The sequence below is a fragment of the Macaca thibetana genome, chromosome 7, assembly GCF_024542745.1.
Source record: "Macaca thibetana thibetana isolate TM-01 chromosome 7, ASM2454274v1, whole genome shotgun sequence".
Classification (NCBI taxonomy): domain Eukaryota; kingdom Metazoa; phylum Chordata; class Mammalia; order Primates; family Cercopithecidae; genus Macaca; species Macaca thibetana.
This window is the reverse complement of record NC_065584.1, coordinates 160,584,762-160,601,610: the sequence shown is the minus strand read 5'-3', so window position 1 is coordinate 160,601,610 and position 16,849 is coordinate 160,584,762. Positions and strand designations below refer to the sequence as shown.

The 16,849-nt window shown below is 54.1% G+C and overlaps 2 protein-coding genes and 1 pseudogene across 2 annotated transcripts in view; 1 reads left to right on the top strand and 2 right to left on the bottom strand.

The window, feature by feature from the left end:
• FBXO22 (F-box protein 22) overlaps positions 1-16,849 on the bottom strand; it is a 278,566-nt gene that overhangs the window by 178,973 nt on the left and 82,744 nt on the right. The gene's annotated exons all lie outside the window — the stretch shown is intronic.
• LOC126960031 (COMM domain-containing protein 4-like) lies at positions 10,146-11,050 on the bottom strand (annotated as a pseudogene).
• SNUPN (snurportin 1) overlaps positions 10,261-16,849 on the top strand; it is a 214,281-nt gene continuing 207,692 nt past the window's right edge. The window contains exon 1 of the mRNA XM_050799892.1: positions 10,261-10,264. The gene's annotated coding sequence lies outside the window, so the exon portion shown is untranslated. The remainder of the gene's footprint in view (positions 10,265-16,849) is intronic.

The following is a 16,849-nucleotide window of genomic DNA, read 5'->3' as shown; positions in this document are numbered from 1 at the left end:
ATTCCCAAGGTTCGTGAAGTCGAGGAACACCCCTGTTCCCACATCCACGCTCACTCGGGGCCCTGCTCCAAGAGCTTGGCACTCACACCAGCCTCACGCCCTCCATGCCACAGGTATCGGTCTTCTTTACAGAGTGGTAAATGATGGCCAATACAGCTAGACCACACAGAGGACTTAGGCACAGCTCGGGGGTCCACAATCTCTGCTGTCCCTCCTGCCACCAAAGTGTGGTCCTGCTTCCAGGCAGCAGGAAGGGGACAGAAGCCCGCCCCAAAGAGGGCTGGGACAGGGCACCCTTACACCTGCCTAGTCTGGCCCAGTAGGGCTGGAGGGACTGTCAGTCCTAAGAGAAATGATGGCCCTTTGGGGGTATGGAAAAGTCAGGAAGCAATCCAAAGTTGGTATTTAAAATATTGATTTCTAGATACTTAGACAGGCATCTGGTATGAGGAGCTGGGAGGGCCCCAGGGTACAGCCCACAAGAGGAGGAAGACTAAAAAGGGGTCGGAGTGGGAATGGGGGCTGCTAAAGGAAGGCCCACCCCCCTGCCTGAACCCCTGAACCCAGCCACAGAGCCAGTCAGCCTCAGGCCAGAGGGTATGAGCAACGGGTGCCCTGGCTGCTCTACAGTGGATCAGAGCCAGAGGGTGTGGGGGGTCTTCCAGGGCAGGTGTGGGGGCACAGGCCAAGGTAAAGCAGGCTCCCAGGGCAGAGACTGAGGCTGACCCCTGCAGCCCCCCTACTGCAGGGGGGGACACAGGGATAGGCAAGGGTCTTAACCCAGAAAGCCCCAGCAGCTCCTGTGACCATTGACGCTTGGCAGTGGTGGAATCCAGGAATGGTCTTTGAACCCATGACCTGGAAGGGGGAGTCAAGGATAGTCCTGGCCCATAGGCTCCTCTACCTGCAGGCAGTGGGCAGGCCCAGTGAGGGGACCCCAGGAGCCCTGACCATGAGCTTACCTGGCCAAAGACAGCAGCCAGCACCAAGACATCAAAGAAGATTGTTGGACAGATCATCACATCAGGGTTGACTGCGGCTGGCACCAGATTCCTCTGTACTTCTGGAACACACAGGCCTCTCCTTCCTATCCCTGGCGCACCCCTGCCCCCACCCCAGCACCCCGAAGACCAGCCTAATAAATGAATTTGTCCTGGGTCAGCCCAGCTGTCCAAGCAACTGCAATTTCTCACTAGAGAGCCAGGGCAGGGCAGGGTGTAGGAGGGGTCCCTGGAAGATGCTCCCCAGGATGCCCCGAAGCCTAAAATGTTCCCCAGTGGGCCTTCTCAGGGAGGGAGGGTTATGGCAGCCTGTTCTCTCCAGCCACCTCCATCACCACAGGAACTCTTACAGGCGTCTCAGGAAACAACTGGCTCACTGGAGCCAGGACCAGCATGGACACAGTCCTGGGGCTGAGGCTGACTAGGTGGTCTCTCTGTCTTCACTCTGCCACTCTGTCTTCAAGTTTTGGTCTCCTGGCCCACTACAAGCCAGGCTGTTTCAGGCTTTTATGAGGTCTTGCACAGAGACAGAGTTCAAACACAGTTGGTGAACACAGCGGGCTTTAGGGAGGTGGCACATACTTGGGGGTGGGGGCTGGGTAGCAGGGAAGGGCAGCTCTGGGGGCTAGCATGCCTGTCTGGAGGTGGCGCAATGGGACATGCACCATGTGAGGAGAGAGGGTCCACCTGGAAGAGTGGATCACTCAGATGGCCACCAAGCTGGATGGCCACCGGCTGAGCCTGCAGGACAGCAGAGGGGGCTGGGAAGGGACAGAGGACAGCTGAGGGGCAGGGAACCTGTATTCCTCCATACAGACACGTGAGTCTTCCCTAAGTGGGTCTTCCCCACGGGGATGAGGGAGCATTCAATACACACCTCCAGCTCACCTCAAACCATCTCAGGAGGCCACCACCAACTCACACAGGCCAGCTGCATTGTCACAGTGACCCCAGAAGAGCACAGCCCTGTCCTTCAGATGAATAAACAGAGGGAGACACACATCTCACAGCCAGGAACAGCGACTCAGACCAGGTCCAGCTGCAGTGCTGCCTCGATGGCTCCGCCTGCACCTCCTCCAGGACTCAGTTCCTGCTAACAAGTGAGCACTTGAGTACAGGTGAAATAGGTGCTATTATCCCCATCTGGCTGCTGGGGAAAGGGAAGCAAGGCATAGGTGACTTACCCAAGGCCAAAGAGACAGGGCTGGTTCAACCCCATCTGTCTCGGCCAGCACATGCCCATGGCAGAGGCTTTACTGTGATCCAAACCTGGAAGGTGGAACTCCTTCCAATGTCCCACCAAGGGCACAGAGCATGCAGCCCCATGTTTGGGGAGGTGACAGTGTGGAAAACAATCTGACTAGGCCAAGGCCTCATGGAGCCCAGGGTTCCCTAGGGCCAGGAGAGCACTGGAGCCCACCCCAACACCCATTGGAAACCTGGAATCTGCACCTGCAGGAGATCAGGGGAGGGGTTCAGTCTCCGATGCACCTACAGCAAGGTGAGACAGGCACAGGTGGGTGCCCTGCTTCCAACCAGCCTCAGGTGGGCAGGAAGCAGATCTCCTGCCTGACCTTCCTCTCCTGCCTCCCCCAAGCAGAGGAGAAGGGGCAGCCGCCCATCAGGCCATTGCCCAGACTGAAGCCGCTGAAGCTAGGTCCCAACAGGCGAGTGTGACCCCTGACTATCCCAGGCCCGGGCCAAGGCAGTCCTGTCTCTGGTGAGGACCTGGTAGACAGGAGATGTGATGTCCCCACGTGGCTCTATAAACCTCTTATTGAGGATAATCAAGGAAACAGGCAAGACCATCAAGCTCAGCCAACAACACGACGGGCACCAGGGGCAGGCAAAAGTCAGTTTGGGCCCAGGCCTAGCCCTGGAAGGATGGTGGATGAGGGGTCAGCCATGGTGAAGGGGAATGGATGGCCACGGGCTGGGTGGTCAGGGCTGTCAGCTCCTGCAGCCCCAACAGAACATCTGCCTCGGCCTGGCTCTGCACTCAGCCTTCTGCCTGGAGCCACAGGTGCCTGAACACTGGCCTCAAGTAGGGATGGAGGTAGGAAAGGCACTGTGGCCACATGCGGGCATCTAAGCATGGGACAGAAGGGTATCGTGCCCCGAAGAGATAATACAGGCCAACAACTTAAGCAGATGTGACACCATCAATAAACCCCCTTGTCCTGGGTCACATCAATTAAGTCAGCGCCTACCCTGACCCTGAAGCTGCAGCTCAGTCTGGTTGAGACTCACAAAGAGATGTTAGTGCTGGGCAGGGGGCCTGGCCCAGCCTGTGATGTCCAGCAAAGCTGTGGGCTGGATAAGAATCTCTGAAGATTAGTCCAGGACAAGGACAGCTGTGCCTGGGCAGGGAGTGGCGGCAATGCCCAGGGGGCAGGAGGCCTGAGGATCTTTAACTAGGTAGGGTGCCAGGTCAGGACATGCAGAAGAAAAGGTGGCATGGCAGCATCCTGCCCGAGGCCAGGCTATAAACCTAGGGGCCACCTTGTCGAGCCTAAAACATGCTACTGCCCAGATGCCATCCTTCAAATGTGAGGCAGGGATGGGAGAGCCCCCTGCCCCCTCATCCCTCCCTCCCCAAGCTGGTTCCCATCCCTCACCAGAAGGAAAGGGAACTCTTCTATGGGGCACAGAATGCCAGGTTCTCTATCACCTGGTGGAAGGGACGGGGGCAGGGGGAGTTGCAGCTGGGTGAGAAAGAACCCAGGTCCCACTCTGTCCTTTTCTTTGCCTGGGGCCAAGGAGAGTCACAGGGGAAGGGCCAGATTAAGAGGGATCCACCCTGGAGCCCAGAGCTACCCAGAGAGAAAACCTCCCATCCTCCTGATTCTGCTCCCAGCTCACACTGCTGGGATAACATCCTCCCCATCAGAGAGGCTGGAGGAGGCAGAGGCTGACCCTGCTCCGTCAGGCACCTCAGCGGGTTTCAGTCCACCTTCATCATGATCAGGAAGGTGGTCCCAGGGATCACAAATGTGAGGGGCAGCTTCTTGGGCTCCAGGTGCTCCAAGGTAGACCCTGTAGGGCACCAGGGCTAGAAGGGTGTTGGGGAGGCCAGGCACGGTGGCTCACGCCTGTAATCTCAACACTGAAACGCTGAGGTGGGTGGATCACGAGGTCAGGAGATCGAGACCATCCTAGCTAACACGGTGAAACCCTATCTCTACTAAAACTACAAAAAATTAGCCAGGCGTAGCGGCATGCGCCTGTAGTCCCAGCTACTCAGGAGTCTGAGGCAGGAGAATCACTTGAACTCAGGAGGTGGAGGTTGAACATGGCCAGGATCTGAGCTCTGCATGGCTATGGTGACCCTGAGCCAGGTACCCCTACATTAGTCTCAGTTGTAACTCTGTCTCATGGTTAATGTCAGCCCTAGGTAAGCCAGGGTAACCAGAGTTCCCAGTAGGGACCAAGACCAAAGGATGCAGGGGTCAGGCCTGTCCCAGAAGGTCAGGCTAGATGGGGATCTGTGAAGCCGGGGCAGCCAAGGGCCTACCCTTCAGGTTACAGGTATATGGGTCCTGGTGTAGACCCTCACATGCCATCCGGAGACCCAACCCTAGGGACAGTTCCTCTCAGGCTGGTAGCAGAGAGTTGATCCTTGTACTCATGCCACCAAAAGCTCTGAAATGAGGGGGCCTGTGGCTCAGGGAAAGACTGTTCAGGAAAAGGTTCTCAGGGACAGGGAAGGTTTGAGCTGGGTCTTAGGGCAGCCAGAGAGGTAGGTGACAGGCCCTCTCACAAAGCCCACCAGAGAATGCAGGAGGGACACAGGTGTAGTGTCAGGAATGTTCTGGAAGACAGGAGGCAGTCTCCCACTCACAGATGGAGCCAAGTAGTGAGGTCAGGTCCACACACCAGGAGAAGCTGGTATCCACATGCTGGTGCACTTTGTTTCTTGTTTTAGAGACAGGGTCTTGCTCTGTTGCCCAGGTTGGAGTGTGGTGGCTCAATCATAGCTCATTGCAACCTTGACCTCCTGGGTTCATGCAATCTTCCCACCTCAGCCTCCTGAGTAGCTGGGACCACAGGTGCACGCCACCATGCCTAGTTTTATTTTTTGTAGAGACAGGGTCTCGCTATGTTGCCCAGGCTGGTCTCAAGCACTTTCCACCTCAGCCTCCCAAAACACTGGGATTACAGGGACAAGCCAGTGCTCCTGGCCATGCTGGTGCATTTTGGTTGCCATGGTGCACAGGAGGTATGAGCTTGGAGGGCAGAATCTGCTCCTGGACCTCTACCCAGGCCTGCACCCAGACTGACCCCTGGGCTGCAGGGAGCAGGTGTAAAGAGAATGCAGTGAGCAGAGCTGTCTAGCCAGTGATGGAGACCCAGGCTGGGACTAGGAGAGGTAGGGCTCCAGCCCTCAGCCTAGTGGCCCTGCCCAACCCCTTGGGGCCAAGATGACTTCCTAGGAAGCCAGGCATGGAGGCCAGCAGGCACCTGAACTGAGGACAGAAGACTCTGACGAGAGGGAGGGGGAGGCCTCTGACATAGTTTGGATACTTGTCCCATCCACATCTCATGTTGAAATGTGATCCCCAATGCTGGAGGTGGGGCCTACAGTGTGAGGTGTTTGGGTCATGGTGGGGGATCCCTCATGAATGGATTAGTGTCCTCCCCACGGTAATGAGTGAGTTTTCTTATTTTTTCTTTTTTTTTCTTTCTTTCTTTTTTTTTTTTTTGAGACAGCATCTCACTCACAGCCCAGGCTGGAGTGCAGTGGCACGATCTCGGCTCACAGGAACCTCCACCTCCTGGGTTCAAGTGATTCAATGAGTGAGTTTTCTATCAGTTCACTGGAGAGCTGGTTGTTTAAAAGAGCCTGATGCCTCCCCTCTCTTGCTTCCTCTCTCACCATGCAACATGCCTGCTCCCTCTTTGCCTCCCGCCAGGAGTAAAAGCTTCCTGAGGCTTCACCAGCAGCCTAGCAGATGCTTGTACAGCCTGCAGAACTGTGAGGCAAATAAACCTCTTTTATAAATTACCCAGTCTCAGGGCCAGGAGTGGTGCTCACATCTGTAATCCCAGCATTTTGGGAGGCCAAGGCGAGTGAATCACTTGAGGTCAGGAGTACAAGACCAGCCTGGCCAATCTGGTGAAACCCTGTCTCTACTAAAAATACAAAATTAGCCAGGCATGGAGGTGTATGCCTGTAATCCAACCTACTTCAGAGGCTTACACATGAAAATTGCTTGAACCTGGGAGGCAGAGGTTGGAGTGAGCCGAGATCACACCATTGCACTCTAGCCTGGGTCACAAGAATAAAACTCCATCTCAAAACTCTGTCTCTACTAAAGATACAAAAAATTAGCCAGTCATGGTGGTGCATGGCTATAATTCCAGCTGCTCAGGAGGCTGAGGCAGGAGAATAGCCTGAACCCAGGAGGCGGAGGTTGCAGTGACCTGAGATTGTGCCACTGTACTCCAGCCTGGGCGACAGAGCTAGACTTCCTCTCAAAAATAAATAAATAAACCAGTTTCAGGTATTCCTCTAGTGCAACGCAAAATGGGCTAATACAGCCTTCACGCTTGGTGTCCACTGGACCTGACAATCAGGGAAGGGCTGGTCTTGACTCTGCCACTAACAGGCAGACTATGACAGAGTTGTTCCCCTGCTCTGCCTCAGTTTGTCCTCTCTCAGCTGAGCAGAGCAGGGATAATTGCTTCTCATGTGGGCCACAGGACAAAACAAAGCCCTGAGTCCCACAGGAAGGTAAGTGGGCTACATCCAAGGGCAGACAGACCTGGGGCATTATTTTATGTCCCCGGGCTGGCAGAGGGACATGGAGAAGATGCCTCCTTTGTGGGCAAGGGAGAAGGGAAGATAAGCAGAGAGGGGCCAGACACCTGCCTCACCCCCTCCTCCCCCACCTCACACCAGGCCCGTTCCCATTTAGCCCCCAACTCAGGCTGCACCATTCTCCTTATGGTCAGGGTGACTTCGTGGCCAAGCTGACAGAAGCTGACAGCTTGGATTCATCAGGGACAGCATGTAGTGTAGGTGATGTGCAGGATGGAAGTGGGAGGGGACACGGAAACCGTGGTGTCAGGTCTGGGGCTGCCAACATGGTACCTGCCCTGGCTGTGGGCAGACCATGCTGGTCCACCCTGCCAGATGTGGCCTCTAATTCTAAGGTCTCTGAGTTCCAAGCCAGGACTGGAGCCAGACTCCCTTTGGGGACAGGGGACACAGTCCACATAGACATCGCTTGTGCTTTGGGCAAAGCCAGCTGGACAAGTGAATGGGAGGGGCCCCGCTGGAGGGTAAAACTGGGCCTGGACTACTCAGACCTGCCTCTGTGACAGGACGGTCCCGTCCTTCCAGTCAGACGCCTGAGCTGGAAGCCCACCCAGCCAGGGAGTGGGGAAGGGGTGGCCTGCAGTCTCCCTTGAGTCTGTAGCCCCTCCCACCCAAGGGAGCTCCATAAAAAAAGATGCAGAAACATCAAGTGCTCCTCCCAGCTGCTGGCCACTTCCTGGCATGGCCTCCAGGACCCTGGATGAGTTAAGATGGGGCTGCCAGCAGCTGGGGGCAGGGGGAAAGCTGGGTCCCCAGGGTGGATACCTAGCAGGAACATGCAGGTGTGGCAAGTGATGGGCCCTGAGTCCCTTCTGCCCAGGGGGCCTTGGTGACACACCTGCTGCTGAGCTCAACCCAAGGAGTCAGGGCCTCATGCCAAGCAGCCTCTCTGCTTGCGAAGACAGTCCTGGGATCGTTACCCCTCTGCCCAGGGCTCAAGTATCCAGGATGTGGAAGGACCAGCAGTCAGAAAGAGGGAGGCCGTGGGTGTGGGTCCCCTAGCAGTCAGGGGCCTTGGTGGACAAAGCCCCTGTGAGGGGGATGAGGGGGAAGGGAGACTGAGCTGTACCCCTCACCCTGAGATCTGTGGTACCGGGCTCCAGAGGGGGACCTCGGGGGAGACCAGCATGAGACAAACTGCTACTGATGCCTTTGAGCACCTACTCTGCAGGGCTGGGCCAGCCGGAGGTTGGCATCAGAGGAGTAGGCCAGGGGCCACAAGAAATAAGGCTTGGTTTGGTAGAGCTGTGACCCTCTTCATCCTCTCCTGATCCCCCAGCTGACCCTCATCCTCAGACCTCTGCAGAACTTTGACCAAGTGGTGGTAGAGGAATTCTAGGGGGTCTGGGGTGGCCCTGGGTGACCCAGGGCTCAGACCAGGGTTCTGGGGTCGAGGGCAGGAGGCTGGAAAAAATGGCCTCCCCTAGTCCTGCAAGGTTGTGCAGGCCCCTGAAGTGTGTGATGATTCTCCCGCCAGTCCAGATCCACTGACCGCTAGAATGGGTGCCACCTTCAGGCTGGCACCAGCCTGGGCCCTCAGGTGGGACTGTGCGCGCCAGTGTCTGCACACCCTGGGGGAGGCAGAGGGCCTTTTGGTAGACACGGTCATCCCAGACCTCGGTCAGTACCTCCTTCCCTCTGCAGGCCTCCTCCCTCTCTCCATCTGCCTCCTCCACATGCCCTGATCTGAAGCCTGCCTCCCCTGCTCATGGAGCCCTCCAAGATGCTCCTAGCCCCACTATCTGGTCCCGCAGCACCTTCTGAGTGCAGATTCTGCCTTCTCAGAAGTCTGGGAGGTGGGGCCACGCCTGGTCATAGCCTTCTTGCTCTGCTCTAGGCACTCCTGGCCCCAAAGCCTACAGCCCGCTGGACACCTTCATCTCCAGCTATGCCGTGGTTCTCCTTATCCTGGGCCTCCTGCTCACCATAGTTGCCCTTGTCCTGGTGACTGTCTGGCTGGGCCCAGGCTCCTTCCTGGGGGGCAGGCTAAGCCTTTGACACCTTGAGCCTTTTAGCCAAGCTAAGGAGATTCCCCCACCAAAGCCCAGCATCTCCTCATCCTCCAGCTGGGGCTGAGGGGTTTGGACCAGAGGGGTAGGCCTGAACCCAGTGTCCCCGCCCTTCTTGTCAAGGTGCTAAACTGGAGGGCATGCCTTGGGTGCTGACTTTCCCAGGAACTCAGAGCCAGAGAGGGCCAGGCACCAGCCCGAGGTCACACAGCCAGGGGTTTCTTCCCTCCTAGACCCCCAAGGACTGACTTGCAGGGCTGGGACAGAGGTGGGGTGGGGTAAAGCAATGCCTTGTCAAGACAGGGAGCCCCGCTCCCATCCCCAAGGTGCATAAAGTCGAGGAACACCCCTGCTCCCATGTCCATTCTCACTCAGGGCCCTGCTTCAAGTGCTTGGCACTCACACCAGCCTCCCGCCCTCCATGCCACAGGCATCGGTCTCATTTACAGAGGGGGAAATGGTGGCCAAGAGCCTCCCCCAGGACAGACAGCTAGACCACACAGAGGTCTTAGGTGCAGCTGAGGGGTCCACAGTCTCTGCTGCCCCTTCTGCCACTCATGCTGCAAGAGACCACACTGTGGAGAGGGAGGAACGAGAGTGAGCTGGGTGCTCACACATGGGGCATGGGGGACTAGGGAAGGTTCAGCCAGGAGGAAAGAGCAAAGTCTGATCCTGTACGTACACATCACAGAGCCCATGGATTCAGAAGACCCAGGGCCAGGTCCCAGCTCTGCGGCTGCTCAGCATGTGACCATGGTTAAGTCGTCTCCCTGGACTCCCCATGCACTTTGTATGCTGCGTGAACCTTCTAGAATGAGCGCAGACACTGGCTGGGCTCATACTTACTGCATAGGTTGCAGACCCCAAGTGCTTCTGCAAGGGGCTTTGCTTCTCCTCATAAGAGTGGCACAGGCTGGCCACATGCTCTGGGGGTAGAATGGAGTAGCTCTGGAGGTAGCAGGTGGGAGCTGGGCTTGGGTTCCTGGCCCAGACAGGGCAGGGTACACCATAGGGTCACAGGGCCTGGCCCCCTCTCTAGCAGCCCTTGGCCCACAGGCTGCCCAGCTGCCCACCCACAACCCATACCTTTGGGCAGCCCCAGCTGCTGCAGTTCACTGGACAAGCATCCACCATCGACACTGTGCTTGGCCGCACTGGAGAGGATGAAACAGCACTGCCACTGTGGCCTTCACATCGCCTGACTCTGAGGGACCCGTGGGTGGGACAGGGGGTTTCACTGTGGCCCCAGCCACTCCCTTTTGCCCTATTAACTTCAGCTCAAAGCCCCCAGGCCTTCTGGAGCCACAGGCACTGCTACTGCTCCACCAGGAGCTGGCAGAGGACAGGAAGGTGGGACTGTCAATGTCTTTCCTTCCCTCATGCTCCTCCACTAGGGAAGGTAAGTTAAGGATGCTGCTGGGAGGGTTGGGGGGCTCCTCTGTACCAGGAACCAGGCTGAGGTCCCAGGGTTGCCTGGGGTCTGTGAACTTAACGGGGTACTCACCAAACTTGGCCATGAGCTTCAGGATCTTCTAATACTATGAGGAAAGGAGACCTTCAGAGGCTGCCAGTACTCTATTCACCAGCCCCTCACCCCTAGCCTGGATCCTGCAATAAGGAACAGAGAGGCTGGAAAGAAGTATGGGTGGTGCCCAGAGAGGTTGACAGGCTGGGTCACCCATCTCCCTGGGCCTAGTGCAGAGCTTCAGGGCACTGGGGGTCATAAGGTCATGGGACAATGGGGTGCTGGGTCTTGTACTCACATCATTCCCCCGTCCCAGCAGCTCTTTAGTACCTGGCTGCAGAGCAGCTGCAACTTCACAGAGAACTGGAAGGGAAGTCCTTACATCAGCCAGGCTGGCGAACCTCACCCCTCCTTCCTGGGGACTGGCTCAGAGCAGGCCAGCCACTGATCAAGGTCACAAAGCATGGTAGCACAGGCTGAGAGCACTGAAGCCCTAACCCCAGAGAAAACTCACCATCATCTACACCCACAATCCCCAGCCCAGCGCCCCTCCTCCACCCAGACTAGACCCTGTGCACTCAACCATCTTGGCCAGCGTGCTGATCTCTGCCAGGACCCAGTCGGGACAGTCCAGATCACCACAGAACCGGAACCTCTGAAAGGGAGGGAGGCAGGTAATCAGGCTGGAGGGAAGGCTGAGGTATGGCCAGGATCCGTGTCTCCCACACTTCTGTCCAGCAGGGACCCCTGGTCCCCATCATAGATGGATGCCATCTGGCCACTTGTTCTCCCCTATCACCAGGCTGTTGAGTGAACTCTCTCCTGACCCACCCTGCCACCAAACCCTGCTCTGAGGTCTACTCCAGGCATTCATCTGCTCAGCAAACATCAATTGAGTTCCTTCTCTGTGCTAGCTCCCACTCTAAGTGTTGGGGTACAGCAGGGGATAAAACAAAGTCCTGGGCCTCACAGAGACGAGTGACCTCTCTCCTCTTCCCCATACCCACACAAGTCCAGCCACTCCGGCTTCCCTGCTGCTGCTCAGGGACACCAGCCTTGCTCCCGCTGCCATGCCTGCTGCACTCTCTGTGTGGCTTGCTATCTTTGATTTCATTCCACTCTCTGCTCAAGTCACACCTCATCAGACCAGTCCTATTTATTTATTTATTTATTTACTTATTTATTTATAAAGATGGAGTCTCACTCTGTTGCCCAGGCTGAAGTGCAATGGTACAATCTTGACTCACTGCAACCTCCGCCTCCTGGGTTCAAGCGATTCTCCTGTCTCGGCCTCCCAAGTAGCTGGGACTACAGGCATGTGCAATCACGTCTGGCATTTTTGTATTTTTAGTAGAAACAGGGTTTCTCCACATTGGCCATCTTGACCTCGAACTCCTGATCTCAGGTCATCCGCACAACTCAGCCTGCCCAAAGTGCTGGGATTATAGGCATGAGCCATTGCACCCTGGCAGGCTGGCCCTTCTTGATCATACTTCCTGAAATAGCCCCTCACACATGGAAATTTTGGGGGCGGGTGGATGTGTTCATTATCTTGATTGTGGTGATCCAAGAGCCAGGAATATTCGGTCTTTACTTGTTCAGCCTCATCTTTCCCTAACCTCCAGGTGATACTCTCCCAGCTACGGGAATTGCATTCATTCCTGGGGAGCCATGCTCTCTCTCACCTGAAGTTTCTGCACATGCCATTCCCTGTCTGAAAACACACGCCTCCACCCTTGCCTCCCAACTCCTGGCACACATAAGGGAGGAAACCACCCCTCATATCGTCTTATGCCCAATTTCTGCCTCCAAAGAAAGAAGAAGTAAAAACTAAAAGGCAGAAATGAAATCCACAGGCACACAGCCTGGCGCCACACCCTGGGCCTGGTAGTTAAAGATTGACCCCTGACCTAAACAGTTATGTTATCTGTAGATTACATACATTGTATAGAAATGCACCATGAAAATCCCTATCCTGTTTTGTTCCGATCTAATTACCGGTGCATGCAGCCTCAGTCACGTACCCTCTGCTTGCTCAATCAATCACAACCCTCTCACATGCAGAGTTGTGAGCCCTTAAAAGGGACAGGAATTGTTCACTCGGGGAACTCGGTTCTTCAGACAGGAGTCTTGCCAATGCCCCTGGCCGAATAAACCCCTTCCTTCTTTAACTCAGTGTCTGAGGAGTTTTGTCTGCGGCTTGTCCTGCTACATTTCTTGGTTCCCTGACCAGGAATCAAGGTGATTGGCAGATGGTCGAGGCAGCTCCTTAGGCGGCTTAAGCCTGCCCTGTGGAACATCCCTGCAGGGGACTCCAACCAGACCCAGCCATGTGGATCCTGAGAGCACTCCCAGGTAGGCATTTGCCCCCATGGGACACCTCGCCAGAGCAGGGTGTGGCAGGTCCCCGTGGAGGATCAACGCAGTGGCTGAACAATGGGAAGGAACGGGCACTTGGAGTCTGGACATCTAAAACTTGGTAAGACTAGTCTCTGAAACTTGCCCACTCCGTTTGAGTGGAAGCATGGCCTGATCACCCATGGCATGCCTTCATTGGCACTTTGGTTTTTGTTTTGACTTGGTTTGAATTGCTTGATAGGATTGGTCTTAGGAACTTGCCCACTCCATTTGAGTGGAAGTGTGGCCTGATCACCCACAGCATGACTTTTTTTTTTTTTTTTTTTTTTTTTTTTTTTTTTTTTTTTTTTTGAGACGGAGTCTGGCTCTGTCGCCCGGGCTGGAGTGCAGTGGCCGGATCTCAGCTCACTGCAAGCTCCGCCTCCCGGGTTTACGCCATTCTCCTGCCTCAGCCTCCCGAGTAGCTGGGACTACAGGCGCCCGCCGCCTCGCCCGGCTAGTTTTTTGTATTTTTTAGTAGAGACGGGGTTTCACCGTGTTCGCCAGGATGGTCTCGATCTCCTGACCTAGTGATCCGCCCGTCTCGGCCTCCCAAAGTGCTGGGATTACAGGCTTGAGCCACCGCGCCCGGCCCCCACAGCATGACTTTATCGGCACTTTGGTGTTTTGGTTTTGACTTGGTTTGAATTGCTTGACAGGATTGGTCTTGGGAACTTGCCTACTCCATTTGAGTGGAAGCATGGCCTGATCACCCACGGTGTGCCTGTACCGGCACTTTGGTTTTTGTTTTTGACTTGACTTGGATTGCTTGATACTTTGGTTTTGGTTTTGACCTGGCTTAGATTTCTTGATACTCTGATTTTGGTTTTGATTCTGGTTTGGCATAAACTGTAAAAGTGTGTGTGTGCCCTTTTTACCCATTCTTTGTTTTGTGGTGTGTGTGTGTGGTGTGACTGTGGTGTTTTGTCTTGAGGAAACATGGGTCAGGCACAAAGTAAGCCCACCCCACTAGGAACTATGTTGAAAAATTTCAAAAAGGGATTTAAGGGAGACTATGGAGTCACCATGACACCAGGAAAACTTAGAACTTTGTGTGAGATAGTCTGGCCAGCATTAGAGGTGGGTTGGCCATCAGAAGGAAGCCTGGACAGGATCCTTGTCTCAAAGGTATGGCACAGGGTAACCTGTAAGCCAGGGTACCTATATCAGTTCCCATATATAGATTCATGGTTACAGCTAGTTTTGGACCCCCCACAGTGGTTAAGAGGACAGGCAGCAGCAGTACTAGTAGCAAAGGGACAGTTAGTTAAGGAAGGTTCTCGCTCCAACTGCCGAGGTAAGTCGGCACCAAAAGTCCTGTCCGACCCAACACCAGAAGAATCATGGCAGGAATTTGTACGAGGAATACCCCCTCCTTATCGGGAGGAAGGACTCCCCACCCCTGAGCCCACAGCACCTCCACCTCCACCAGATAACCACACCCCTAGACCACCCAGAGTAGAAAACAGAGGAAGTGAAGGTGCGGGAGAAACTCCTCCCTTGGCAGCTCATTTATGGCCCAAGACTGCAATCCAAATGTCCCTGAGAAAGCAGTGATATACTGGGGTAGATGAGGATGGACACATGGTGGAAAGGCGTGACTTTGTGTATCAACCTTTCACCTCTGCTGACCTCCTCAATTGGAAAAGTAATACTCCATCTTACACTGAAAACCTCAAGCTTTAATTGACTTGCTCCAAACAATTAAACAGACTCATAATCCTACTTGGGCTGATTGCCACCAGCTGCTCACGTACCCCTTTAATACAGATGAAAGGCGAAGGGTGCTCCAGGCGGCAACTAAGTGGCTAGAGGAGCACATCCCAGCCGATTACCAAAACCCCCAAGAATATATAAGAATTCAACTGCCAGGAACAGACCCCCAATCGGACCCAAACGAGGGACCAGACATGGAGAGGCTAAGATGGTACCGTGAGGCATTAATAGAAGGTCTAAAGAAAGGGGCTCAAAAGGCTACAAATGCATATAAGGTCTCTGAGGTCATCCAAGGAATAAAGGAGAGTCCAGCGCAATTCTATGAAAGACTGTGTGAGGCTTACCATATGTACACTCCTTTTTATGCAGAGAGCCCTGAAAATCAGCGCATGATTAACATGACCTTAGTTAGTCAAAGCATGGAAGATATCAGAAGAAAATTGCAGAAACAGGCTGGGTTTGTGGGTATGAATACCTCACAGTTACTGGAAATAGCCACTCAAGTACTTGTGAATAGAGATGCAACAAGCCATAGAGAAAGCTGTAAGGAAGGCGAACGCCAGGCTAGGCAAAATGCCGACTTACTGGCCATGGCCATTAAGGGAATTCCCCTGAAAGGAGAGGGAAAGGGGGGTTCCAGGAAGAATACCCACTAATCGCCCACACTTGCAACATAACCAGTGCTCCTATTGTAAGGAAATAGGACATTGGAAAGATAAGTGTCCCCAACTGAAGGAAAAGCAAGGTGGTTTGCAACAAGAGACCTTAGATAAAGACGATGGAGCTTTGTTCAATCTGGCTGAAGGGTTATTGGACTGAAGGGGACTGGGCTGAAGTGCCCACAAGGAGCCTGCATTCAGGATTACAGTTGGGGGCAAGGACATTAAGTTTTTGGTTGATACTGGTGCTGAACATTCAGTAGTGACCACCCCGGTTACCCTCTTATCCAAGAAAACCATTGATATAATCAGAGCAACAGGAGTTTCTACTAAGCAGGCTTTCTGTCTACCATGGACCTGTTCAGTGGGGGGACATGAGATAGTTCACCAGTTCTTATACATGCCTGGCTTGTCCCTTGCCCTTGCTCAGAAGAGACTTGCTTAGCAAGCTGAGAGCCACCATCTCCTTTACAAAACAGGGCTCTTTACGGCTAAAGGAACAGGAGTTATCATGGCCCTTACAGTCTCCCAGGAAGAAGAATGGAGACTTTTTCTAACTGTGCCAGGCCAAGAGATAAAACCAGCTCTAGCTAAGCAATGGCTCCGAGTATAGGCAAAGGATAATCCTCCAGGACTGGTGGTCAACCAAGCCCCCGTACTCATAGAAGTTAAGCCTGGGACCCAACCAAATTAGACAAAAGCAGTATCCGGTTCCCAGAGAAGCTCTCAGAGGAATCCAGGTTCATCTAAGGTGCTTGAAAGCCTATGGAATTATAGTTCCTTGCCAGTCTCCATGGAACACCCCCCTCCTGCCTGTCCCTAAGCCAGGGACAAGGACTACCAGCCAGTACAGGACATGTGCTTGCTCAACCAAGCTACAGTGACTCTGCACCCAACAATTCCTAACCCTTACACACTGTTAGGGCTGCTGCCAGCTGAGCACAGCTGGTTTACCTGTCTGGACTTAAAAGACGTCTTCTTTATCGTCAGAATAGCTCCTGAGAGCCAGAAGCAGTTTGCCTTTCAGTGGGAAGATCCGGAGTCAGGTGTCACTACTCAGTACACTTGGACCCGGCTTCCCCAAGGGTTCAAGAACTCCCCTACTATCTTCGGGGAGGCCCTGGCTCGAGACCTGCAAAAGTTTCCTGCTAAAGACTTAGGCTGCGTCTTGCTCCTGTACGTGGACGACCTGCTGCTGGGACACTCCATGGCAGTTGGGTGCACAAAAGGGACTGATGTCCTGCTTTGGCACCCGGAGGACTGTGGGTATAAGGTGTCCAAGAAGAAAGCTCAGATCTGAAGACAGCAGGTACACTACCTGGGATTCACTATTCGGAAAGGGGAGGGCAGCCTGGGGTCAGAAAGAAGGCAGGTCATCTGCAGCCTGCCAGAACCAAAAACCAGAAGACAAGTAAGGGAATTCCTAGGAGCTGTGGGGTTTTGCAGATTATGGATTCCAAACTTTGCAGTACTAGCCAAACCTTTGTACAGGGTTGTGGGCGGCAAGCCACCCAGGTGCTGAGGCAAGAGACCAAGGGCACAAGCTGTTCCAGTATAATAAAATATATAAAATAAGAATAGTCATATAAATAGTCATATAAATACAGATAATAGATATGATTATGTATGAATATCATTAATCATTAGTTTGTAACAATTACTATTTATTCCAATATTATAATAATCCTTGCTCTATAATTATAACCTAGCAAAAACCAGGCCAAACAGAGATAGGAGCTGAGGGGACGTAGTGAGAAGTGACCAGAAGATACAAGTGTGAG